Raw genomic sequence first — 20,529 nt, 5'->3', positions numbered from 1 at the left:
CCCGTCCTAAAGACTAACTAATGGACAGTGTTGTCGAACGTACTTTATAGTACTAAATCATTTCTCTTGAATCTTAAGGGATTCATAAAAAAATGTGAAGAAAACTATTAGTTTTCAGCTATAAAAAATTTTTTAAAATGTTTTTTTTTTTTTTGGCAAGGGGTTAGCCTTAATTTTTTTCTCGAAAGTTCATTTTAATTTTTTGACCTAATTACATAGGCCCATTCATTGTGAACTCATATCTTTAACTCAAAACTGGTTTCGAGACTTTGATCCGAAAATATCTGCTTCCGAATGTAAAAAAAATGTATAAAAAAAAATGTAAAAAAAAAATTAAAAAAAAAATATTTCGATTGAAAATTATTCAGCAACCAGACCTCCAAGAAACTTTTTCAGCTATGAATAGAGCTTAAAGAGACCTTTCTTTTGATGTCTCATTCGATGGATTTGGAAGAATTTTTTCAAAATCCAATTTTCTTAGGAAAGGGGTTAACCTTGATTTTTTTCTCGAAACTCCGAAAAAAATAAATTTGTATTTTTTTTTAATAAATAAATTGGCCTGTTCATTGTGAGCTCGTATCTGTTAACCAAAACTTGTTTAGAAATTTTGATCCGAAAATATCTGCTTCCGAATGTAAAAAAAATGTATAAAAAAAATTTTTAAAAAATATTTGGATTGAAAATTATTCATCAACCGTCTGGTTTCTCCAAGAAACTTTTGGTTTTCAGCTATGAATAGAGCTTAAAGAGACCTTTCTTTTGATGTCTCATTCGAGAGATTTGGAAGAATTTTTTTTTAAATCCAATTTTTTTAGGCAAGGGGTTAACCTTGATTTTTTTTTCGAAAATCCGAAAAAAAAATAAATTTTTAATTTTTATACAATTAGAATTTTTCAAACACGTTCCTACCTTTATTCATTTAATTACAGAAAACAACTACCTCCGACCAATTAATTGACTTTTTTCTATTTAATTTATTTCCCTGACATTTCCCCTTGTTTGTTCAAAACACTCACAATGATTTTACGATCTATCTTTTGGATCGTATAACTTTTATATCCGCGCCACTGCATTGCATTTATATACAGCGCCAGTGTTCAAAGCTGTTAAATCGCCTTCCAATAAAATCAAACTTAAGGATTTCATCAAAAAAAATGTATAAAAAAAAATTTAAAAAAAAATTTTTCGATTGAAAATTATTCAGCAACCAGACCTCCAGGAAACTTTTGGTTTTTAGCTTTGAATAGAGCTTAAATAAACCTTTCTTTTGATGTCTCACTCGATGGATTTATAGGAAATTTTTTAAAATGGATATTTTTTAAAATGGATTTTTTGTCGAAAATCCGAAAAAAATAAATTTTAAATTTTTTGACCTAAAAATTACTTTTTTGAAAGAAACCCTAAAAAAATATCTTAGGGCCCCAATAAACATTACTTGTATAATCCTAGCGACCATCAAAATTATATAGGTATTAGAAGCCCCCACCCTCAACCAAAAGAAAGTATGGCGTGTACGTACTTTTTTTTCTTATTTAATATGTACAAGTACATATCAAAGGGGGCCGAAAATTTAGTCTTTCTCGTAGCCCCGAAAACGTTCACCTCTGATTCTAGTAAAGTAAATTTAGAAATATTATTTTTTTCAAATTCTTCTGAATAACTTAAAAAAAAATACTATGCGACAGCACTGGTGTCCTGCTACTGTGGTGGTTGATGCAGTTGAAACAGCAGCCGGTTAAACTCTTAACTCTCATATTTATGCAGTCAAGATATTGGACCTCTATTTGTGGATAAAACTTCTGTGTGGACTTCTTCTTCGTCTTGGATTTTTTTTTTCATATTTCTTTTTTGTCTATAGACTTTTTCCTTATGATATAAGTTTATACAATCGCCACATAGCATCGTTTTCTCGTGACGCTTAAATTAGGCATGACCAACCAAGATGGAGTAATAAGCACCTTTCTTGCGCGGATAATGCAGATGATGATGATGCTGATGACTATGCTATAGTGTGTATATGGTAGATGTGATGTTGGAGGTGGATTTTGCTGAATTTGAATGGTAAATATGAAGGAGTTTTTATGGAGATGGTTTTCTCATCTAGAGCTCTGAAACTAAATTAACTTTGGCCTTAAGCTAGTTTTTTTCGGTTTTGTTTTTGGAAGCTTCCTGTATTCGATATGGAAAATGATGGTATGATCTTAAAATATGAAAAAAAAAAAACTAAAAGAAAAAGGAAAACTGATTATCTCGTTGAAATGTGTGCTGCGAGAGTAGATTTAATAATTTCCATTCGGGAGGCTTTTTTGGTTTTGCATATTGGCACAAAGGGGATGAAAAGTTTTTCGTTATTATTATGACGTTGTTTTCATGTTTTTTTCATAATTTAAAGTTTTTTTTTTCTTATTTTTCTTTTTCTAATTTTAAATTTAATGAATTTGAAGGATAATCAGGTTGTTTTTTATCTCTGTTGGTTGTTTTTGAGGACATTTATTTTTCAAAAAGTTCGTAAGGAATGGGATTAAAGGTATTTCAAATTTACTATGATTAAGTTTAAATTATCAACTATAACCACACCACGTTTTAGGGATACAAAATTATAACATCGAAAAGAAGTCAAAGATAATAAAAGTTTTATGACAAAATGCAATAGTACCAACAAAAAAATTATTCCCTTAAAAATCACATCATCAAATTGCTTAAAAAAAGACATCACAAGAATTCTTTGACAAAAACATTGTGATAGGATCTTAAAAGCCAGTTTTGGATTACCTACAATATAGAACAGTAAAATAAGGTTTTGAAATCACAACTAAATACATATTAAGAGGACTTCATTTGCCCTCATTTCTCCCACTCAAAGTAACATAATTGCTAAATTTCAATAAGGTACCACTAATATTACTCTAGTATTTCACACTTTTTCAAATATACCCATATTTTCTTTACTTCAAAAAAAAAAAAAAACCCATTCACATAAAAAAATTTATAGACTTACATTATTCGTAGTTCCCATGGGAAAGTGAACATATTTAATGAATTTCGTAAGGGTACCATTTATACCATTGATTTTATCGTACTTATCGCGGATTTTTCGCTATTTCCCAAAAAAACACCCTTTAACCTAAAATATTTGTATAGACTTTTTGAGTTCTTGCTTTCTGTTATAAATGAAACATTTTTACCAATTTTCATTGGTGTAACAATTTTTTCCCAGTTTTTGTGGTACTAATTCCGAATTTCACCCCCTTTCACTCAAAATAATTTTTTACTTTTTATAGATTCTTAATTCTTATACCAATCAAAACTATTTCACCAAGTTTTAAAAATTAATAAAATATAAGTTAGCTGTTATGATACCTTTCTCACACACAACTTAACCTATCAAAAAAACACCCTTTCACCCAAAATATTTTTAAAAACTTTATGAATCCTTTGTCCCCGTTTTATCTTAAACCTTCATCCCAAATTTTGTCAGTGTAGCATGTTTTTCACATGGGTTTCGGTTATATTTTACCTGTTGAGGTCAAAAAACAAGCACCCTGGTTTTTAATCGGAAATAACTTTTCGTAGAGTAATCGTATTGACTTTATTTTTATGTCATTAGATTCAACATCAAAAAATACCTTGAAAACATGTGTTATATGATGATATTCAACAAACAATTTTTTTCAGTATATTTTTGACCTTCACCCCCTCCCTCTTGTCCGCGAAAAAACACCCTTCCACCGAACTCTTTTCTATAGACTTTTTTTGTACTTGGTTCTTATCCCAAAAGCAAACTTTTTGCTAAGTTTCATGAGTGGAACAATTTTTTTTTTTTTATTTCTTGATTTTATGTACTATTTTACCTGTACTACTATAATAACCGCAAAGAAAAAAGTCTAAAACCTAAGACTCAAAAATATAAGTACAAAAAAAGTCCTCGTTATATAGGATAAAGAAGGATTGAGTCCTGTTGCACTTGGAAAAGAAACAACATCTCACACCTCAGTTCGTCAGTTCAGTGCTAAAATTTTTTTTTTTTGCATTTTCTTGGCAAGAAATTTATAGCTGGCCAGACAAGTTAAGTGTGAAACGTTTAACACCCAAAAAAAATAAGTTTAGTTAGTTCTCAGAACACTTGGTGTAGGTATGTTTTTTTTTAAATTAATTTTATGGAATCGGGATTGTACAAAATTGCAGACAATTGAAAAAGGCGAAGTAAGAAAAAGGCAATATTTTTTTTATAATCGAGGACAAAATTACTGAAAATGTAGGCACACCTCTTTTTTGTGATGTGATAGGCACACCACGGCACAGTGTGGCCAATCACGAATCTAGCTGGACAAAATTAATAACTCGCGTTAAATCGACTTTTTTTCTAAACAGTTTTAAACAAATGAATGTGAATAGATAAAATTCTATAAAAAAGAAATATTTTTTAAAAAGAAATCTATAATTTCTGCAAAAAGTGGGTCAAAATAGTGATGAAGAAAATGCATTTTTATAGTATTTGAATTTATGTTTCCGTAAACGTATTCTATGATTGGATATACTTAATTATTTTAAAAAACGCTTGAAAAATCTCAATAAATAAAAGCTCTATTGCTATTCACGAAAAAAGAGAGGCGGAATAATTAGTTTTTATTAAGAAATAGAACTTTTACACACGTTTTTGACAGGTGACATATATGATTTATTTTCTCATTATCATGCTTTAAATTAAAATTTTAGCAATGATTTTAATTAAATATGCTTCACAATCATAAAAAATGGCATCACCTTTAAAAATATCTGCAGATAATTTAAAAAAGTAACTCCTTTTTGTGCGATGCAAACTTGAAACAGAAGGGCCTATTAAAAACAGCTGTGTTTATATTACCTTCGATGTTTTTCAAGCTAATAATTCTCTAAATTTCTTCGTGACCCTATTTCTGGCCTTTTACACTTGCTTGCTTTTTGCATTGAACTTGTTTAAGATGTTCCGACAGAAAAGCATCATTCATCAATGATAATGCCTCATTAGTTGAAAATTCCAGTAGTTTAGTAGTTCCAGAGGATCAGAATTTAATTTTTTATACATTTTGATCCTTCACTCATTTCAATAAATCCTTTCCGGTATTATTGGAAAATGCTTTTTCAATTTTGCGGAGAGCGATTCTGCTGATTTTAACTATTTTCTAATGGATAGGTGCACTTAGGAGACTTTTAACCTTCCGTTTGTTATATTTTTCCCGTTTTTTTTAGTTTTTAAAAATTCTTTTCTACTTTTGTTTCACTATCTACTGTTTTTGTTTATTTAGTTATCACATAATATTGGTCAAGCAAAATGAAATTCATGTTTAAAGAGCGGTCCAATGTTTCTTCCACCTTTTTTGTCTTTTTTTTTCGCTTAACTTGAAGCACAAAACTTTTATATATGTTTTTAATTTTTCTTTATTGTCAAAAATGTTCCAAAGATGATACCTGCTCATTAAAAGATCAAAAAAACTGTCTTTTCGATCTTATTTGGCAGTTTTGACACATTTTTCGAAAATTTGTTTTTTTTGAAAATCTTGACTTCATTTTGAAAAGTGAAAAAAGTTGTATGGCGGTCGAGAAAACGCGAGACATGTAAATAGCTAATCTTAATGACAACACTCCACAATACATTAATTAATTAATTTCAGACCGGAAAAATGCGGAAAAATTAACTTTACCTCTAATTGAAAAACAAAGATATTTTTTTTTTGCACTTCCTAGCCTTCTTATAGAATTTATTTTTTTTTAAATAGTTGCAATATTAATTAATAAATAAAAATTAAAACACTTTACCTCCAAATGTAGATTAACAATTAAAAAAAACAATTAGAACCAAAAAACTACCACAGCGTTTTTAATCGTCAACCAAACTCAAGCGAAAAATAGAATACTTTGTATTATCTCCATCCAACTGTTAACAAGAACCAACTTTCAAGCTTAGCTTACGCTAATCCGAGATGAAAACAAAAAAACCAAACATGAATTACAGTTACCCATTTTATTGAGAAGCTCAACTCATGATTTAAAATCATGTGGCTAAACTTTTTTTTTTCTATTTTGTCCAGTCAGATTGGCGAATTACCACACTGTGCACGGGTGCGAATTTGGTTTATACTTTTTAATGTCGCTAGAACTTTTTTCGGTCACAATATTTTATCGAGAATCAAATATGAAATTGATGTAGAATATTCCAAGGATTTCGAATATTGTATTCACAATTCCGAAAAAAAATATTTTCACCCTTATAAAGAGACTTTTTTGTGACCATTTTTTTGAAAAATCGTAATTTTTTTTGTTTTTGTCCTACCAAATTCGCAGCCGTGTGCCGACAGAGGGTTAATTAATTTGCAAAATTCATCTCATACAAAAATTTTCTACCAAATTTAACGAACAACACCATCAAAGTCAAAGTTTCCTATTATAAATGTAAGTATTAGAAAATCAAGTTGTAAAATCCAGATTTCAACTGTATAAGAATGGAAGAAAACTTTTAGACCAAAATCATCTAAAACTCATAAATATCTAAAAAATTAAATTTCTATTTTTTTGTCTATTAGTGCTTTTTGTTTATTTTTATAGATTCGTAGCATTTAACCATCATCATCAAGCTATCTTCTTAAATGCCTTATGCATCTTTTTTGAGTTTTATTACAATTCTGTGCTAATTTTCAAATTTTTGACGAAAATTTACTGCCTCCAATGCTAGCGAAGCATTTATTATAATTTTTTTTTTGTTTCTTAAATTTTTGACTTAATTTCTTGTCTTGAGGAAAAATATTTATATTTTTAATAAATTCACAATGGCTATATATATTTTTGTTGTTGTGGTTGTTTTGGATTTATTGGCATCGAAGTCATCAACCAAACCAATATATAGTCTGTCCGGTTGACAGTCGTACAAGTGGGCTATTAAAAAAAAAGACAGACAGTCGACAATACGGTGAGGAACCAAAGCAGGTCTATTAAATTAAATCTCACTTCACTCTTCATCATCAAAAAAACAACAACAAAGTGAGAAATGAATCAAAAAAAATTTCAATTTTTTCGTAATAATTTTTTAAAAAAACTGGAACCGAAACAACCCATTTGAGTGGGTTGTGATGGTGTATCTTTTTTTATTTTTGTTTAATTCATCAGAGACATCAGGCAAGTCTAATTGGAGATGAATTCGGTGGGGGAAATTTAAGAGTTAATTACAATCGTAAATAAGGAATGCTTTATTGTCATCTGATGTAGATATATGAATTTTAAAATGATTTTTTTTTCAACTTTTTTTTTTTTTTTTTGTTATTTCTGAATGTTGACGATTTTGGATTCATCATATAAATACTTTGTAGCAAATGTTGAAGGAGAAATCGAGATATTTAATTGGTTTTTAGTTTAACAGAAAACAAAAAAAAAAAGAAAAGATTCAAACGAATTAGGTTGTGGATCTTTTTTATTTATGACGATCTATGATCGCGCGGTTGTAAATATTTGAGTTAAATTGTTACTAATGGACTTTTAGGTTTTTTTTTTCGGTTATATTTTGAGGTGTGATTAGCCTAGATGTGTTGACATTTTTTGAGTATGTTTTTTTTTTTTTTTTTTTTAAATAAGGCGGATGTGTTCTTTTTTCTATAATATGTAACTGCACCTTTGACAAGGTAATAATGGTAATGGTAAAATCCGGACCGTTGACAAGTATAGATGGCTTTTATTTAATTGGCTGATTTATTTGACGAGTGCAGAATGCAAAAATCTGAAAAATACAAGCGATCTCAAATATTAAAGGCTAAAAACTTGTTTTAAACTTAAAAAAAAAGGTATTACATTTTAGGACCAGATTTTAAGGGTTCTCAAGTACCTTTTTTACTATCATATTTTTTTTGTTAATTTTTAACCGATATTTTTCTTTAGTATAAATTGAAATTTATAATGTAGATAAGAAATAGAATAAACTATAATTGTACAAAATTTCAGTAAATTTCATATTCAAAATCCTGAGATAAGGGTGAAAAGATTTTCTTTTTCTAAACACGATATATCTTTGAATTTAGAGCACATAAGCATTTTATTTAACATTAATACGTATGCTGATAATGGTACCTTTCATTTGATATATCGCACATAACGGTACGTGCTCTACAAGTTACACAATCTCTTGCCGATGACCAGCCACCAGTGTAGAAAGTACCGTAAACTCAGTTTGAAATTTCGACATGGTTGGTTTTAAAAAATTCTTACTTTTTTTTTTGTAGGCATCGTAGAAATATGATTGAAGCGTCATATAAAAGGTGAAATAATAAGCTTTCAAATGATATAGAATTTATTATAGATTGAAATTTAAAAAAAATGTATTTAATGGTGTTAGAAAAGAAAAAAAGATTGATTTTTTTGCTTTTTTTTATGAAAACTTATTGAGTTCAAAAAATTCTCTTTTTGAAGATCTTGTCACCGCCCCAAACGAAAACTATGGATTCCTGAGGTAATTTTAAGTCGAAAAACTCAAGAGGTAATTTTCTCGTTTTCGTCCCGTTTTCGAGTTATGACGGTTTTTATAATTTTTGCTCTCTTTTCCTTTAACTGGCTTTATCTTTGCCAAACTACGTCTGATTTTAAAGATTTTTTGTACAACTAATAAAGAATTTATTACAGTTTAAGTTTGTCTCTTTTTTCTGCGGACAAACTTTGCTCCGCAATTTTGCATCAAACCCAATTTTCTTTGTTTTTTAAGTTTTTTTTTCACTTTCATATAATTTTATTCAAAAAACGCGTAATTGAGTAATAATTTTGTTTACTTATTATTAAAGCCCAGTTTATTTTCTTTAAAAAAAAATAACTTTTTTTTTTTTTATAAAAAACACTAGGTACTGAAATAATTTTTAAAAAAATAAACAAACTGAGTGAATTTAAAAAATAATTATTTTTAAATAAAAAATTAATTTAGGTAAATGAATTAAAACTTTTTCTGAGCATCTATTTGTTATTTTCTTAACCACAATAACTCAGAAAAAGTTTTTTATCCATTTAAATAAATTTTTATTTAAAAATAATTTTTTTTAAATTCACTTAGTTTATGTATTTTTTTAAATTTCTTTCAGTCGTCTTTTTTCAGAAAAAAAAACTTAGTTTTTTATAAAAATAAACTGGGCTTTAATAAAAAGCGAACAAAATGAATACTCATTTACGTGTTTTTTTTTACTTAAATGATATGAAAGTGTAAAAAACAACTTAAAAAACAAAGAAAATTGTGTTTGATGCAAAATTGCAGAAAAAAAGTTTTGAGACAAACTTAAACTGTAATAAATTCTTGATTGGTTGTAAAAAAAATCTTTCGAATAACACGAAGTTTGGCAAAGATAAGGCCAGCTAAAGGACAAGAGAACAAAAATTATAAAAACCGTCATAACTCGAAAACGGGACGAAAACGAGAAAATTACCTCTTGAGTTTTTCGACTTAAAATTACCTCAGGAATCCATGGTTTTCATTTGTGGCGGTGACTGTGGGATACCCTGTAGACATGGTCGATTATAAATATTTTGAGTTGAAGTAATAAGCTTTCAGGTGATATAAAATTTATTATAAGTTGTTACAAAAAAAAAAAAAATGGATTTAATGGGGTTAGAAGAAAAACAAGATTTTTTTGCTTTTTCATGAAAATGGATTTTTCTGAATAAATTATTTTTATACTTTTTGCGCATTGTAAAAATTTAAGTACCTATGGCCTTATTCTTTAGGAAAATTTGTAAGCTTTTTAATGGTGTAATTTTTTTTCCAAGAAAAATGATTTTTTAAGGTTTCACTTCTACACACATAATTTTTTTTTCAAAATAGGAACCCTCCTTTATCCATTGCCATAATTCAATCAATTAATGTTAACTAAATTTACTGATCTGAGGCAAGATCTTTAAAGATAACTTGTGTAAACCAGCTTAAGGTTAGAAAAGTCAAGTGTTAAAGCAAAAAAGTTCTTAAATCTTACAACAAAAAGTTAAAAGCATCTTTATGTATCAAAAGAAATTCACTCACAAAACCTATGTTATCACCTTAAATCGCTCTTCAAAAAAAACCTTTTATCACCTGATTTACATATATACTTGATTTTCCATTTTCATTGCTTTACCATAAACAGCGATTAGATACTTAAATACCCTAGACCTTATTATTGTAGTTCGAGTTTTTCTATTCATCGAAGAACGAACTTGTAACCGAGTGTAATTCCATTATTTACGTGACTTTTCCATTTAAATGTCAAGAACTCGTTGGAACTTGGAAACTATATGGTAATTCGGTTAAGAGGTGTGAGCTTCAACCATGTAACCTGTCGTCGATTGACTTTCATTGTATATTCTATAATAATGTCTGCTCTCTGCTAATAATACATAATTGTGATTCAGAATAATTAAGATTTTTTTCTTTTATTAGATAAATTCACTACATTTCAATAGAATTTAAACCGATTAGGTTTCAATAACCATCTTATTGGTACTATGAGTTTTTGGTATCAAATTTGATTTCGGGGATTTCTGGAAGAATTAAAAATTATCATAAAAAATGTGTTAACTGTGCGGATTTTTTTTTTGAAAATGAGGAAAATAATCAAAAATTATCAAAAATATTAAAATTTTTGAAAAGATCAAAACAGATTTTTTTTGCGGAGATGAAAAAAACCCTAAAAACCTAGATGAAATCATATTTTTCGATAACATCTTTAAGTTACTTTAGGTAGACAATCTAAAGACCGAAACCTAAATATCTAGATAAAAACATAGAATAAAAAAAAAAAACCAAAACCTTAGCTAATTTATTCAGAATATCTAATTTATTCAAAAGCGACGAAATATTAAGCGCGTTAACTTGTGTGTTGAGAAGATGAAATATTTTTGTGATTAATCGAAGAAAACAACAAAAAAAAAATCTTAAACCAAAAAGATGTAATATCGTTCGCTCATAAAAGTTCTTTTAGTTTATTCGATTTTTCTGGTCTCTAGGCGGCAGACAAGCCATAGTCATCATTATCACTATCAGCTATATGAGATTTACTGGACTAATTTAGATGAAACGAATTTTTTTTTTGTTTTCTAAATTGATATTTGTTGGAATAATTTTTTTTCTTCTTTTTTTTGATTTCTCTGGTTTTCATAAAATTGACAGATTTATGTGGGCAGTTTAACGAATTCTTTCATTTCTATAAACATTTCCATAGATTTTGAATTAATCTTTGATATTTATTTTTTTTTTTCTGTCGAACATATCAGATTGAAGTAGGTTGAATATTATAGTGTTTTTTTTTTTTATTCGATTTTGTATTCTTGTAAAGATCTTTAGGGTCATCAATCGTTTTATTTCTTATAGACCTGGTTTTTTTATGGCAAAAGGAATATGATTAAGTCTTGACACTGTTTTTAAGTTTGTGATCAATTTAACATGGATTTAGTCAAAATCATTTTATATGTGACTAGGTAAGAAAAAAAAAAGTATAATAAAAAATCAAAAAAAAAAGAAGAACAAATAAAATGAAAGAAATCAAAAGAAATTTAAAAAGAATTCAAATTAATAACAAGTTCAGATTAAATGAGAGGTGTTAATTACTGAAAGCGGTCGCCAGAGCAGAAAAGAATTCAATAAAATGGTCATATGTTAAAACTTTATTTAACCCTCTATAGGCACACCTCTTTTTTGTGACGTGATAGGCACACGGGTGCGAATTCAGCTTCTACTTTTTCATGTCGCTAGAACTTTTTTATGTCTCATATTTTATAGAGAAAACTTATATGAAATTGATGTAGAATTTTCCGAGGAATTCGAATATAGTTTTCAAAATAAAAAAAAATGTATTTACACCATTATAAAGAGACTTTTTTATACCCACTTTTTTGAAAAATTGTAATTTTTTCATTCTTGTCGTGCCAAATTCGCACCCGTGTGCCGACACAGAGGGTTAATAACACTGGTTTACAAGGGTGTTGTTGCCGAAACAAAAATATACTTTTCTGAAGGTTTTCAGTGTGTTGAAATCGAATCCGAAGTCAGAAACAACTAAAATCAGCTCCCGTTTTTGAGATATTACCGTTAGAAATAGAGCTGTAGCAAATCGTATGTATTCGTTACTAAAATGCGGGTATTCACTTCAGTAACGAGTAACGAAACGTTACTTTCTAAACAGTATCGTTACTCGTATGTTTCGTTACTGGGTACTGAAGTAACGAAACATACGAAACGTACGAGATACGAAACATACGAGTAACGACGCGATTCCAGTTTCAATACTAAATCCGATGTAAAAGATACGAAATGAAGTGATACACTCATATTGTCGCATTTCGCATCTCGTGTCGGTATCGTAACCATAGTCAGAATGCTAACTGCAGATAATTATCTGGAGTTTGTCTCGATTAAAACAGTAGTGCCAAGGTTCAATAATCATTGTGTTATCGATAATTTATACAGAAATATCAAAAGAGATATTTTTCTTTATTTGGTCGAAATATGTATATCCACGACGCAACCAATCTGTTAATGGCCTTGGTGTTAATGGTATTGATATTTAGCTTAAGAATGTACAAAAGTTTTTTGGTTTTTCAAAAAATTAGTTTATTTTCGGTGCAAAATTTTCAACACAAAAAAAAGCAGAGAAAACGAGGTTTGAAAATCACTCTCAATAGAAAAAATAAATGAAAAATTGTTCGACATGGTTGTATTGAAGTGTTAATATTTCGAGATCTGCGCGTTGCACTTTTGAAATAAAGGTCTCTAAATAATTGTGATAAGATAACTGAAAGAATATAAACAAAAAATTACCCAAGTTTTGTCTAAAAATTTAGAAAAAAATCAAAAAAGTTTCCACGTTTGATTAAAAAAAAAACGAAAAAAATTCAATATAGCTACCTTTAAACTCTTATAACATGAGAATGCCGCAACTAATTTTAATGTTTATGACCTTAAAGTGTAGTAAAATGTATAGAAATTGTTTTTGGTTTTTTTTTCAAAAAAAAAAAATTTACACCCTTATACCAATGTACGAAACATACTTAAAATGCCAAACATACGAAACGTATCAAATACATGAAATATACGAAACACACGAAGCATGCGAAAGTAACGAAAGTAACGAAACATGCGAAACACACGAAACATACGAAATATGCGAAAAATGCGAAACATACGAAAGTAACGAGTAACGATATTATTGATGCGGGTACTAGTATCAAAAGTAACGTATACATGCGGGTACTCATTTTGTCGTTACTTTTACAGCCCTAGTTAGAAAATGCAAAAAAACGTTTTTTTTTTATTTCTTCGGACCTTATTCTTTTGTATAAGGAAAATTGTTTGAGAATATTTAGTAACGGTTTCTATAAGAACTGTTTTCTATCTTTCGATACCTGTTTAAATCTTTTCAATATCTTTTGTATTGCCCGAGATATCTTAAAATTAAGTAAGTGGGGTTTTCTTCATATATCATAAAGGAGATAATGACGTTATCAAATTTATAAAAATACCAAACAACTGAGGATATCTCAGGCAATAAAAAAGATATCGGAAAGATTTAAACAGATTTAAAAAGGTGATAAATAGTTCTTATAAAAACCGTTACTAAATATGCTCAAACAATTTTCCTTATATAAAAGAATAAGGTCCGAAGTAGTGCATTCTCTAACGGTAATATTTCAAAAACGGGAGCTGATTAATTTTTTTTGACTTCGGATTCGAGTTCACCACACCGAAAACCTTTAGAAAAATATATTTTTGTTTCGGCAACAAAAAAAAATTTTGTTTACCAGTGTAATCTTTAAAAATGATCTATTCTATCGCTTTTATATGCAGTAATGTTTTGAGTACACTTGACTTGAAATATGAAATGTAAGGTATAATTTTAACTTTGAAATCGCAGTAGTATGATTTTGAGCTAGGTCAATTGACAATTGATCGAACTAAATAAAAGTTTTTCATTCTCGAGTTAATTGAAATTCGAAATTTTGATCAAATATGACATTTCGATGACAGATAAGGCGATAGCCATTCGATCCATTCATCCGTTTGTTTGTAAGCACCTAGGTCTTCTTAAGGAAAAAGCTTTTTTAACTTTTTCAAGCAGCTTTATGTGTGTCGAGAATTAATTTTTTTTTCTTAAATTTTTAACGAATCAAAAAAAAAACAAAATTAATATCAGTTGTTGAAGATCTTTATCACTTTCCGGGTATGAAAATCGTACCACCTTTTTAAGCATTTTTTCAAGCTTTAATGTGCAATGGTAGATATTAAATTAATTTATAAATTAAACATTTCTTTGTAATTTTTTTCTTGAAGACATTGCTTTTAACTTACAAAGAAATGTGAGATTAATTTAATACTATTGCATTTTAAAGCTTAAAAAAAATGTTAAAACTGTTGATACGATTTCCATTCCACTGCTCCGAAAAGAGTTAAACTCTAATTTGTTGCGCAAAAATTAATTTTGAAGATGTCCTCAGTCATTTTTTTATTCAATAATTTTAAGTTTAAAAATCGCACTTTCAAATTGCGAGACATTTTGAAAGAATATTTTTTTAAATTATTTTTCTTTTGCCAGTAATTGTAGCTTTTAAAACAAAATTTTTGATACAAACACCAATTTTGTAGCTCCAACATTTTTTTAAAATTATTCAAGGTTTTGTTTAACCCCTTGTAACCCAAGATCTTAAATTTTAGAAATTAACTTCATTTAACACTGATAAATCTTACGTTTTTTGAGTAATTAAAGTGTAAATTTGAATAAATAGGCCAAAATTGTAAACAATGATACAAATTTTTTTTCGAATACAAGCTTTTTTCATTTTTTGAATTTTACTAGAACACGTTCTATAGTAGGTACACTAATGTTAATTTTTTTTTACACCATCAGAAAATAGACATTTTAACGAACGAAATGCCCACCGACTTTTTGAAAAAAGCTAATATTTTGACACGTGAATTTTCGATTGAAAATTAGGGTGTTTTTTTGGTATTAAGTCAAAATAAGGTGAACAAATTAATATTTTAAATCAAATAAATTACAGTGTATTTGGGACATAATAAGGTAAGTTTTCACCAAATTTCGTAGACAAATTTTTGTTTTTGAAAAAGATAAGAATAAAAAACCTAAAACTCGGTTTTTTTAATTTTTCACATTAATTTTGAGGTTATGTGAAAAAATTGTTGATACAAAAGTTGTAGATCTTTTTATTACCTACAACTTTGCCATACAATTTTTTTCTATAGGATTTGTAGTTTTGCCGGAAATCGAGATATACCATTTTTTACCATTAAAAACTCAACCCACCCACTTCCCGAACTTGGTTCGCCCGTAATTTATTTTTCCTTTCATTTTTATCATATTCACGTCCTTTTCCAATGGGTTTCATCCTACTATATGATTTTTTTTGTACTTTTTAATGTTTTTGAAGTCATCTTCACTGGTCTATATTTGCTTAGTAATTTCGAAATTTACTGAGTTAAATAATATGTTTAAATAATTTATGGTTCTATATACATATGTAGATGCAAAAATTCAAACAAAAAACTATCTATCTACTATTTATTTTTAGGCGCTTTCCTAAAATATAAAAATAAAATCCCGTTAGTTTGTGCAGGAAAAATATTTTTTCTGAGTTTCGTAGTTTTTACACAAATTTGCTTATTTTCAAAAAAAAGCCGAACTTTCAACATTAACTGCCAATTAAAAACTGTTGATGCTATTTATTAGAAATATCTTGTAAGTATTATTTCGATAAAGCAATATTTAAAAATTATGTTATAAGCTTCATTAAGAGGGAAAATATAGGGTAAAAGCGGGTGAGATGGCGCGGCGGGTGAGATGGCGCACTTTAAATATCTTTTACATTTATTGCTCTAAAAATGTACGAAAAATATTTTTAGCTTTCTTTAAATATTTTAAATCGAAGTAGCCAGTAATCGTGTCTCTTTCTGTGATACAAAAAATAAAAAAAAATTTCAAAGCAAATCATGTCATGATTTTTTTCGAATTTTTGTTCGCCCTTTTTTTTGTTTCGATATTTTGTGAGTCGTTGGCAGGGTTCGGACTTCAGTTTCAAAATTTCGAAGCAAATTTGAAAAAAAAGTGAAGTAGATCCAAAATTTCGGAAGTAGATTTTAAAATTAAACTTTCATAACATTTATTTACAAAAATTATTTTTTAACAAAATTATTTTTCTTTACTTTTTTTATTATGATCGTTTCCAAAAAAACCTTTCATATCTAGTGGTTGTAACGATACTTTGGGGCAAAACGGGTAATTCAGCATAATCTAACAAATTTTTGATCAGGAATTCTTCAAAATCATTCAAAATTACTTTGATAAACCTATTTATGTGTTGAATTCGAAGAATAGTTGACCTCCATTCATCTTTTGAGATTTCAGTTGAGCTTTATTTCTCAATGCCTCGACCAGATTTAAAATTGAAGTTAAATCCCTTTGTCTAAATTTATTATTTGAAAAATATTTTTCAATCAAGAAATAGAAGTAGATCCTGAAAAAGAGAAGTAGGGAAGTAGATTTTATTTTTTTCCCAAAATCGAAGTAAATCTACTTCGATCGAAGTAAAGTCCGAACCCTGGTCGTTGGGATCTTAGATGCCCTTGATATACCAATACATACAAGAGAGTAGAAGTTAAGCATTGCGTGTGAAATCTGAGCTCTAGTTCTATCTGCTTTTTATGGGTGCTTACGAATATAAGTTATGCGCAAAAAGGTGAGATGGCGCAGTTTTTTGCGGGTGAAATGGCGCATTCCCTACTAGAATTTTTTTATTGAGTATAGTTTTAAAATGTGCCATATCACCCTCAAAATATTTTTTTTAAGTAATTCAGCCAAGTTCAAATTTTATAAAAAAGACGACTAGTTGCAATCTATTATACAGCATGCATTGGTGCTTGACTCCTTCACATAGTTCAACCATTTGTGCAATGAATTTGGCAATAGAAACCTAAAACAAACTCATGCGCCATCTCACCCACCCTATAGGGGGAGATGGTTTTTTTTAACTTTTTTTGTATATTAATTTAAAACAAACAATACGATGGATATTGAATATAGAACATTTTTGCATTGTTAGAAATATGAAATGTGGTTTACTTTGAAAAATATGACAAAAACAAAAAAGGTATGCCATCTCACCCGCTTTTACCCTAGTTTGTAGAGCTTTTGTGGGATCTTTGTTGGTTTCTAACCGATATTTCACATTGGACTTTCAAAATCCAAAAACAATTGAAGTTCAAAAAGTTTGTTTTTAGAAATTTGATTTTCTAGTGTAGCTCAAAATTTATTTTTTGTAACTCAATTAGTTTTCTTGTTATTCAAGATTCCTCTGAAATGAGACAAAACCTCATATCGTGGGCACAAACGCCAAAACCACAAATCTGCAAAATTGTAGTTTTGAGAAAAACGGCTTCATAGTTTTGGAAATTCATGCAATTTTATGGGAACTCGTGGTACGGAAATTGACATTTTAGGCCTTTAGGCAACAGTTTGATGATTGGGGTCGAAGCAGTGGATAGAGGGACCGATAACAAGTTAAATGACGTGAAAATGTCCAAAAATGCAGATTAGCGGTTTTGGATTTGTGCCGACGATATGTAACCGTCAAAATTTTAAAAAGAGTTTCAGAACCTATATATTTTTTTTCTTTCCTTGAAACTGTTCCAAAATTTTCCTTTTAAAAATATCTATCATTAACAATCTGTCGGCACACGGGTGCGAATTTGGCAGGACAAAAATAAAAAAAATTACGATTTTTCAAAAAAGTGGTCACCAAGAAGTCTCTTTATAAGGGTGAAAATATTTTTTTTTCGGAATTGTGAATACAATATTCGAATTCCTCGAAATATTCTACATCAATTTCATACTTGATTCTCTATAAATTTTGTGACCGAAAAAAGTTCTAGCGACATGAAAAAGTATAAACCAAATTCGCACCCGTGTGCCTATCACGTCACAAAAAAGAGGTGTGTCTACAGAGGGTTAACAAGTAGCTACATTACGAAAATCGGTAGCAAAAAGTCACCCTACACAAAATTATAAATCACCAAATTAAGTGCTACATTTTTATGAAACTTTTAATTTTTTTTCCATTTACCGTCGCTAAATCAATTCAAAAATTCAAATAAATCGCAATCACATTTAATAATTTTATTTTAGCTGAGCATACAATTTTAAAAATCACAAAAAATTATGTACCTACGTAAGAAATACCTAACTCTCAGAAAAAATACCTAAATCAAAAAAAATATAAAAACGTCAACGCGCACCTAACATTACGCACATTTATGTTAATCCGATAAATCCAATGTCCGCAAGTCCATCAACGCCATCAACAAGAAAAATCTCTACATCAAATCAAATTCCAAGAGAAAATTCCAAAAAAATTAAAATAAAAATCATGATTTTTTGATTGATTCACTATAAAGTTCATCACTAATTATTTTTTTTTCCAAAAAAAAAAAACTATAAAACATGTTTCAACCCCGACTTCCTCTATTTTCCAATTGCACACTGCAAAAAAAAAAAACCGGAAAAATATCTGCTCTACACCGCCATCTCTTTCTGTTTTGTTTACAAAAAAAAAAAAAAATCAACAAAAAAAAACAACATGTCTTCACAATGGAAACGTCCCAACAGATACAGTAGCTAACGCGTGCAAGTGAGAAGGCCAATTGTTTTGAACTGTCATAAATCATCCCACCGTTTTGGATGCTGTGCTTGCTGCTGCTGCTGTTCAATTCCAATTCGAATGGTACAAAAATGCTATATTCCAGTCTCACTTTGCACACACTCTTCCCATTCAAAAAACTATCTCTCAATTCAATTTCAGAGTCAATAGATACTCTTTGAAATTTATAGATACTTTTTGTTCTTTAAGGAAACTTTATAAAGGGGAGAACTCTTCAAAGAGCAACAACTGTTTCCTTAAACCCTTATAGGAATTTGGAAACGAAACGGATTTATAAGAGAACCGTTTTACCGCACACTTCCACATCCGGCGGCCAAATGTATTGGTTTCAGTTGGTACAAAAAAAAAATTGTATCTATGTGTTGAACAACACACGCGCACAAAACACCGCCATTGCCCTGGAAGTTGTGTTAAGTTTTTGAGATATCTTGCCTTACCGCAAGGATTCTCTATCCACAGCCAACGAAGAGTTTTTCAGTCAACAACAGACCGTTATACAGTGATCATGTCCACAAAAGTTTTATTCGTATTCGTCTTTGTCGTCAGCGATTCCAATTCCAATTCCACAACAAAACAAAATTGTAATCTTCATCTGTCAGTGTGAGAGAGTCAGCGGAGCGGAGTGTAAAAACAAAGATACAAAAAGAAGAAAACAACAACAACAAAAAACTACCGAAGAGGGTTAATTAATATCTGGTTCAAGTCCCACACTGCGCGCCATATTCATAGATACACTCACCAGCACAAAGTATCTTTCTCATTCAGATAGATAGATAGACAGAAAAGACACAAGACAAGCAGCGGCTCTTCTTCTGCTGCTTCGGATCAATCAGAAAATTTTTGACGTGCCACACTCTTCTCGTTCTGGTGTTTTCGTTGTTGTGTTTTCGTGTTGTCGTTCGTTCGTTTCGTTTCGTTACTTGTATAGGGTGTATTAGCCCGTATCTTTGTATCTTTGTGTGTTTGTTGTCAATGTGTGTAAAAGATACGATTTTGTGGAGTATCTACACAACAACTTCTGGCTGCTGTATGTCATTCCGTAGACATACGCGGTACGTTCGTTAGTCGAATTCATTCATTCATTCAGTATTTTCGGATTCTGTCAAACGAGACGTTGTATGTTGTGTTCGTCGTCACAAAAAGCAAAAAAAGAAGAAAAAAAAAATCAAAATCAAAGAAAAGCAAAAAAAAAAAAAAAATTATACATTCGTTTGTGCATCACCTTATAATTTTTAATTATTGGCCGCCGCCGCTAAGTGGAAAGAAAATTTATATTTTTCTTCTTATTGTTTTTTTTTTTTTTGTTTAGTTTTTCTGTCTTAAGAGGCGTTGACAAGAGATTTTCTCATCGTTTTTTTTGTGTTCTACGTTTTTTTGCATTTTGTTATAAATGCTAATTGGAATTTTGAAAAATTACTTCGCCTCACAAAAATTCATATCTAGTCAAAAAAAAAGTTGATGAAATAATTTAATTTTTTTTTCATAACAAAATAAAAAAAAAACTTAAAATTTAAATTAAAAAAAAAATAATAAATTATATATACGAAATCAAGACTGATTAAAAAAAAATAAAAAAAATAAACACCATAAAAAGCCAATATCTTAACCAATGTATACGTAAATTTTAAATAAATTTATATTTTTTTCGAACCTTCTATTTTAAATAAAAAAAAAAAAATAAAATAAAATTAATTAAAATTAACTTCAAGTTAAAAAAAAAATTAATAAACAAAACGAAGTATACGATCTTACATGCAATAAATACCTACAAAAAAATAAATAATAAATAAACACAAAACAAATTGTTTATATATTTTTTTCTCTTCGAAGAACTTA

The sequence above is a fragment of the Episyrphus balteatus genome, chromosome 4 (genome assembly GCF_945859705.1).
Source record: "Episyrphus balteatus chromosome 4, idEpiBalt1.1, whole genome shotgun sequence".
NCBI classification, from domain to species: domain Eukaryota; kingdom Metazoa; phylum Arthropoda; class Insecta; order Diptera; family Syrphidae; genus Episyrphus; species Episyrphus balteatus.
Note: the sequence above shows the minus strand (reverse complement) of the source record.